Raw genomic sequence first — 7,858 nt, forward strand, 5'->3', positions numbered from 1 at the left:
TCCTCTGGAGAGGGGCTAGAATGACTCTGTCCCTCACAGTAGATCCAAGAAAGACAGCAGCAAAGCCCTGCTAGCTGTTTACAAAAGGCTCCTCTCCTAGTTCTGCTTAGTAGAGACCTCTGCTGTGCCGTCTCTGCCTTAGAGGCTCCTTAATCTGCCATTACGGTACCTAGGGCCATGACATCCTCATCTCAGAGAAGCTCAAACTGCCAAAAGGAGCTCATCCTGCTATAGCCTATTATGAGGTCAGGGACAGCCCACACTTGGTCCAGAAGCATGCTCTCCCTCCCTTTTTCTATTTAGACCCATAGGTCTTACAATGTCCAGTAGCTGCCTAGTGGAGATCCATAAAACAAAGTCCACTGTGTGCAGTTTGAAATTATTACAAAAGGCAAAAGTAACAGTCTGGGAAAGTTAAATGTTGATGAAATCTGGATAAATGTATGAAATAATATCCTAATAACAATAGTGATTAAAATATGTGATGTTTTGTTTGTAGGAAGTTTGTCAGGAAGTTGCAGAGAGGTTCATTATTCTGATAGTAGCTTAATAAAAGTTACCTGAAAAAACATTCTTTACAATACCAACTATTATGGAGATGGAAAAGCAAAGGTTTGGTAAATAAACATTTGCAGAGCCATGCAGAGACTATGGGACACAGAGTGGACTCTGATCTCTAGGCTCTGCCTAGAGTTACCTCCACCACACATAGCCCATATTCTTTGCATATATCTCTGGTAATAGCTCTATTTATCTATAACAAACCCTCTACCTAAATTATTTTAGGCAGTGAGGGGGAAGGTCAAAGTTTCTTCCTGAGTTTTTTGGGCCTTCGTGGTTTTAAGCTCAAAATAATTCACATGCCAAAGAGACACTTTGGGGTGGCAAATTTTGTTCCCCTACACAATATTCTAAATCATATTCACCAAATTCTGAAGGCCAAAAAGCAATGTCCTCACTTTCCAGATAAGAAGCCTGAGTTTCAGCATGTTTAGGAAACTTTTCCAAAAGCACACAGCTAACTAAGTGGGACTGCTGAGACATGAACTCAATATTTGTGAATCTGGCTTCAGCCTTTCCACTGTATCCCAAAATGATCCAGGTTTTTATCCTTAAAAAAAAGATACTCAGTTGAGATTGTCTTTTGATTATCAGTGCTCTCTGAACTTGCTCAGGGGAAAACATAATTGTTATCATCAAATGTCAATTGCAAGAGTAATCATCTTCTTCTACCATCCTCTCCCTGCCTTCCACCATGACACTGTAGTCCAGAAAATATGATGTACATACCATAAAAAATTTCTTTACTATCTCTACATTTCCTTACTCTTATTCCAATTGCCCTTTTCAGGTAATGCTCATACACTCTCTAGATATCATATTATGTATGTCTTCTGACATTTAGTATTGAGCACCAATCTCTACTGCAGGTAAGTCCTTGAGAAGTTGTCAGTAATCTGTGCTTTTAAATATTATCATGTTTATGCTGAGTATTTGAATCTTAAACATTATATAATTCACTTTAAACTTGGTACTTCTACTTATTTATTTTTTTAAAATTGTATGCCATTCTCATGTGAAGGAATGATTAAATACCAATTTGAGCCAGTTCTAACAAGTGGTTTATTCTCCCATTACAGTGTGTGGCCATGTGTGACTATGACTTTTAGGTTAAAGCTCCCAGAGAACACTTGATAATTGAATTCGTGCTTATCAAACTGAAGTTTGAAAAATTTAGTGCTATTAGATTGATTTTTTTTTAAGGAGTACATATAGATATATTAGAATCCCAGTTGGAACCAAACTCATTAAAAAACAGCTCTAGTGTCAAAACTTACTGTTCATGGATATGAAGTTTCTGGTTTTGAAAATCTAAATTAAATACTTGTCTTGATATAATATGAAATTTTTACAAGTAGAATATGTATATATGTGCTAATTTTACTAAAAATACAAAAATCCTTGTGTTGTTTCACCTTGCTAACAAGAAAAAGAAAAAGGAAAAAGAAAGGAAAATCACAGCTAGATGTCGACAAAATAAAGTCAAGGAACATCTTTATAATTTGGATTTTGTAGATAAGTAAGAAATGGATTCTAGATTACCTTCTAATACAGCATAACATAGTTTTAGGAATATGGATTTGAGAGACAAACTACCCAATTATTATGCCCTGCTCAACCACTTACTAGCTATGTGATTGGGATAATATTCTCTGTGCTATGTGTTTCCTTCTTCTATAACATAGGACTAATAAAATTACCTTCTTGTATTTTTTAATAAGATTAATTTTAAAATATGCAAAATGCTTAGAACCTCTCGGCATATAATTAACACTATAAAATTATTCGCTTTCTTAACTCTCTTTTGCTAGGTGGTTTGAAGACACAAATTCTACCCTAAATTTCCATAAATACTTTGTTCATAATTATATTAGAGACAAAGAAAAACCTGTGCCATTCTTTAAAATCAAGAAAAAGTAAACGATATATACTACCATTGCTTCTCTTCAACATTGTATAATAATAGGTACTACCCAGTAGAGTAAGTAAAGAACTTTTTCTTTAATTAAAATGTATAGGGCTTCCCTGGTGGCGCAGTGGTTGAGAGTCCGCCTGCCGATGCAGGGGACACGGATTCGTGCCCTTGTCCGGGAAGATCCCACATACCGCGGAGCGGCTGGGCCCGTGAGCCATGGCCGCTGAGCCTGCGCGTCCGGAGCCTGTGCTCCGCAACGGAAGAGGCCACAGCAGTGAGAGGCCTGCGTACCGCAAAAAAAAAAAAAAAAAAAAAGTATAAAGATTGTAGGAGTGTACATTTACTTTCTTGCCCTGGGGCTACATCCAGCTCTCACAGGGTTCTGCCTGACACTGATACACTCTAGTAATGCCATTACATTGATTGGACTTGGTGAACAGAAAGTGGTAAGTACCTTAGATGCCTGTAAGTGTGCCAAAGAATGGATTGTTTGAAGTTTTTAGGGGTCTGTGGTCTGAGGCATGTGGTAAAAATAAAGTGACCGCGAATTGTACCCCCTATTGTTAAGAAAGTTCTTGGTGAATTTCTTTAGATTTTGGAGGAAGTCTACACCAAACTAGGGGATACTATTTCAACCTACTTATCATGTGACTGAGAAGTCTGACAGTTTCAAGTCACAGAAAAAAAGAGAACTTTGTAGCAGGTTCAGGTTGCAATGCAAGATGCCTTCTATTTGTGCCATATGTTCCAGGAAACCAGTGGTGTTAGAGACATCACAGTTGTGTAATGATGATGTGTGGAGTCTCTAGTAGACCCAATAGCAGACTTCTGGGAAGGTTATGGAGAAAGGCAATGCCATTTGTGACCAAAAAAGAAAAGAAAACGAAAAACTACTCTCTTTCTGTAGAAAAAGTCCTGGCATGCTCTGGGTTTCTGACCATGGGCTCTGCATTTTCCATTTGGAGTTGAGTATTATTAGATCTACTAAACATAAGCCACAAGAACAAATAAGCAAGCAATTGTACAGTGGAAATGGTATAGTGAGAATTGAACTTGATCAAATCCAGAAGGCATGAGTAAAATTACATGATTTTGTGGCCCACATTTTCATAATACTTATCCATATTACACTGATATCTCTCTTTCAACTCACACTTATGGCTTTTCTACACCTGTTCTATTTCCAAGATAGATTAGCACAATAGGCTGGTCTCTAGCTGAAAAGAGACCACTGCCACACACCAAGCAGGAATGGCTCTAAAGGACAGTGGTAAAAAGAATTCCTCCCAGCATGGCTGTGAGTAATAATCTTGTTACTAAATTCACATGGGTTGAGAAGTGGTCTGGAGTATGGCTAATGTTGAATGACTGGAACAGATTTTCAGGGGCCTGGATAAAAGGTTAGCAGGATAGAGACAAGGAAATCTGAGGAAGAAACATCTGGATTGATCTATAGGTGTTGCACAATTTATCCATCAAATTGCATCCATCACTGAGGAATTACTAACCAAATAGGTGGAAAGAATGACTTAATCTCTTTCCCGGTCACATCAGTAATGGCACAATGGGTCTCTGAAAGGGGTAGTCATGGAGCTGAGTGTATGTCTGTAACTCATTTATCTGATTTCCTGCCTGGTAATAGCAGTGACAAAACAATTGCAGCAACCACATTACAAGCCAAAGAACAAAGGCTCAGAATCCCTGGGGAGAAAGGTGTTGGTCAACCTATAGTGTCTGTGGCATGGAATATAGTTTTTATTTTTATTTTTTTTCCACAAACTCTCTTGTGTCTTTGCAAAAAATGTGCTTTGCCACCACCTGTGACAGATTGGGTTTTATGTAAGGCATGAGGAAATCTGAATGGTACAGGAAGTGGACTGCATCGGATATTTCTTGTGTGTTGTTTGAGATTCTCTTGCCTTATGTCACCGTGGTGACAAATAGCTTGGGGCAGTCTTCAACCAGTTTTGCTTAGATGCAGTCTGACAGTGCTCTACTAATTGTTGCTTCAAGTACGTTTGTCTTCCTACCATAGGGCTCGTCTGTGGGTGGACCATGGAAACCATTTTGGCATCCTTCATGTATTACTCATGGAGAGTGGTTAATCTCTAGAGGGCAACCCTTGGCCAATAACTATGGAAGCCAAGAGTTAAATGCTTCCTTTTTTCTTCCCATAGCCACAGAGATATTGGATGCTTTTACTAAAGCTTCTCACAAGAAGATGAAACAACCAGGTATGTATGGGTGGCAAACTCAGTAACGCATCCCTCTACTCTCTCTACCTTTTTTGCTTCATTCTCTCTATCCTTCATTCCTACTCTCTGGCATCATATTCTCAAGTAAACTTTTTGTTCATGAGCCTTGTCCTTAGGTTCTACTATTACAGACTAGGCAACAACCTAGTAAAATAGCATTTGCAAAGCCACCAGTTGAACACAGAGGAAAAAAAACCTAGCAATTTATTTTTCTAGTTTCTTGAGCTTAACACTTACTTGGTCATTCAAAAATCATTTATTAATCAAATGTATGTAGGTGTGGAAATATGTATGTTACACATATGTGTGTGTGAATATCAGTGTGTGTACACACACACACACATAAACATAGGCTTTTTTTATCCACTGGTTTAGGGGAACATTTTTTTTTTTTTTTTTTTTTTTGTGGTACGCGGGCCTCTCACTGTTGTGGCCTCTCCCGTTGCGGAGCACAGGCTCCGGACGCACAGGCTCAGTGGCCATGGCTCACGGGCCCAGCCGCTCCACGGCATGTGGGATCTTCCCGGGCCGGGGCACGAACCTGTGTCCCCTGAATCGGCAGGCGGACTCTCAACCACTGCACCACCAGGGAAGCCCCAGGGGAACAATTTTGAAAAGGAAAGAGGGAGAGTGTGTGTTCTCAGAAGCTTAATAGAGGTCTGATCCAATATATGAAACTGTAATTCAAGAACAAAAAAATAAGAGTTGCAGACATTTTCTTTACATGTTTTGCTTAAGTATACTATGTTTATATTCCTTTAGATGAGGAGTTCACCTGCAGTCTGTAGACTACTTAAAACTAATTTTAAAAATACTAGCATATATTTGTGGTAGATCTAGTACAAATTTTGTCCAACTTAAAATCAGGTATATTCTTAGCATTGCTTTTTTTCTTATTTATTATGTCTTGGTTATTTGTTCATTAGATTGAGGCACATTTAAGGTCCAAAGATTATTCTTGTAAGTGGGTTACCGCTATTTTTAAATCCTAGAAAAATATTGAACACATGCCTTCTGAAAAAAATAACTATTTTTGCATTTAAATTCAATTATAGTTATTTGAAAAATAGCATCTTATACTAGTTTCATATGAGTGGTTTCAAACTTGTAAAGTCACAAAACCCTTGAGTAGAATGAAACTTACCTTAAACAAGAAAAATATAAGTGCTATAGTTGAAATGGATTGGGGGTAGCAGAACCACACAAATTTTCCTTGCTTTCAATCAGATGACCTTTGATGTATATGAATTTTAAAATGTCTTCTCTATAATATTTCATCTTATTAAATTCTTGTACTGGCTGATCCATTATTTCATAACATAAAAATGTCAAAAATATAAAAATATTTTCCTATGATTAGTATTTTAATAATTTACCGCTTATAAAATATAAGCCTTGTGTTTCAACTGTATTTAAAGATGTGTTTTGGGTAGTTTCGTGGATCAGAAATAATGCAGGCATCCATTCAGCAAATGTTCACTAAGCACCTTGTATGTGTTCTAGAGGCACTGGAAATAAAGTGGTAAAAAGAACAAAACATGCAGACTCCCTATTTTGAGACATCTTGAGTTTTGGTAGGAAAACAAATATAAACACACACATAGTGTCAAGTGTAGTTAGGACTATGGAGGAAAAAAAAAGAAGTGAGGTAAAACTGAGCAAGATGAAGTAGATTGAGTGGTTGCTATATTTAGTAGTGTGGTTAAGTGCAGCAATTCCTCAGTAAAGGTGAATTTGAGCAGAAACTGGAAGGTGGTAAGGTGAAATGTCCTCTGCTCATTTCAGAAGCTAGTTTATTTCTTTGTTCTTAAGCAGCATTGTCTGTTACATTATAGATTTAGTGGAGGCCGTTTTATTATAAGCAGAGCTTTGATGCTGTTAAGATTCTCCTCAATTCCAGTCTGATGTCCAAGTTCAAGTGGCTCATGAGTATCCGCTTATTTAGAAAGACATGAGAAAGCTATTTTTTTGTTTGTTTGTTTGTTTTTGCGGTACGCGGGCCTCTCACTGTTGTGGCCTCTCCCGTTGCGGAGCACAGGCTCTGGACGCGCAGGCTCAGCGGCCATGGCTCACGGGCCCAGCCGCTCCGCGGCATGTGAGATCTTCCCAGAAGTGACTGTGTGAAGCTCCAGGATTGCAATGTAGCACATTTAATTATTTGTTCATAGAATTGCAAAACTGAATAATAAAATAATATTAACTATGTGTGATGAGTATACATCAAACACTTTTCTTGTATTATTAAATTAGAGTAAGAACTTAAATGTTTATGTGTAGTTTATGTCTTCCTCTCAAGGGTGCCATAATGACTCATTGTCATCATGGGATGCAGCTTTGAATAAATTGAGCATTTAAGAGTTTGAAGTCTGGCTCAAACATAACAGTAGCTTACATTTATAAATAATCATTCTTTAAGCAACTCAAAGCTTTTTATGGATCTTTCTTGGTAGTCCATACAACATTAAGGAAAATTTAAGAGACCACGACCACTGTCTCTTTTCAGGGACTAAAAGTAAGGCAGTCAGATTAGCTGCCTTGCCCAGGGTCAGTCAGCCTCACAGCAGAACTGAGAATAGAACGAGCCTAGCTTTTCCAAGGAGCTAGTTTCAAAATCTTGCTCCACTAGAAGAGTGTGCTTTTTGTCATTCCCCGAGGCAGGAAGGTAAAAATAAAAAATTGCCTATGTCAAAGTCTTGCCACCTTTAGAAAGGTTAGCTTTCTCATGGTTCACAAAGTAGGCTTTGTTTTGTTTTTATAAAGGGATCCAGAAACTATAATAAAGCTTTTGGAAACCACTGACTTGATTGATATATCAACGTCAATATTTTCTATAGAGTAGACATGGCATTACACTGGGTGTTGTTCATAAAAAAAATTTTGCTAATCCAGTCTGTAAAGTGGCCATTAGATTAATTTAACACAGGTCATTGAAACCTACTTAGTAGGTGCGGAATATGTATCAGGAGAGATAATGATAGTTATAAAAGGTTTTGGGCTTCCCTGGTGGCGCAGTGGTTGAGAGTCTGCCTGCCAATGCAGGGGAGACGGGTTCGTGCCCCGGTCTGGGAGGATCCCACATGCCGCGGAGCGGCTGGGCCCGTGAGCCATGGCCGCTGAGCCTGCACGT

Source organism: Physeter macrocephalus, chromosome 4 (genome assembly GCF_002837175.3).
Source record: "Physeter macrocephalus isolate SW-GA chromosome 4, ASM283717v5, whole genome shotgun sequence".
NCBI classification, from domain to species: domain Eukaryota; kingdom Metazoa; phylum Chordata; class Mammalia; order Artiodactyla; family Physeteridae; genus Physeter; species Physeter macrocephalus.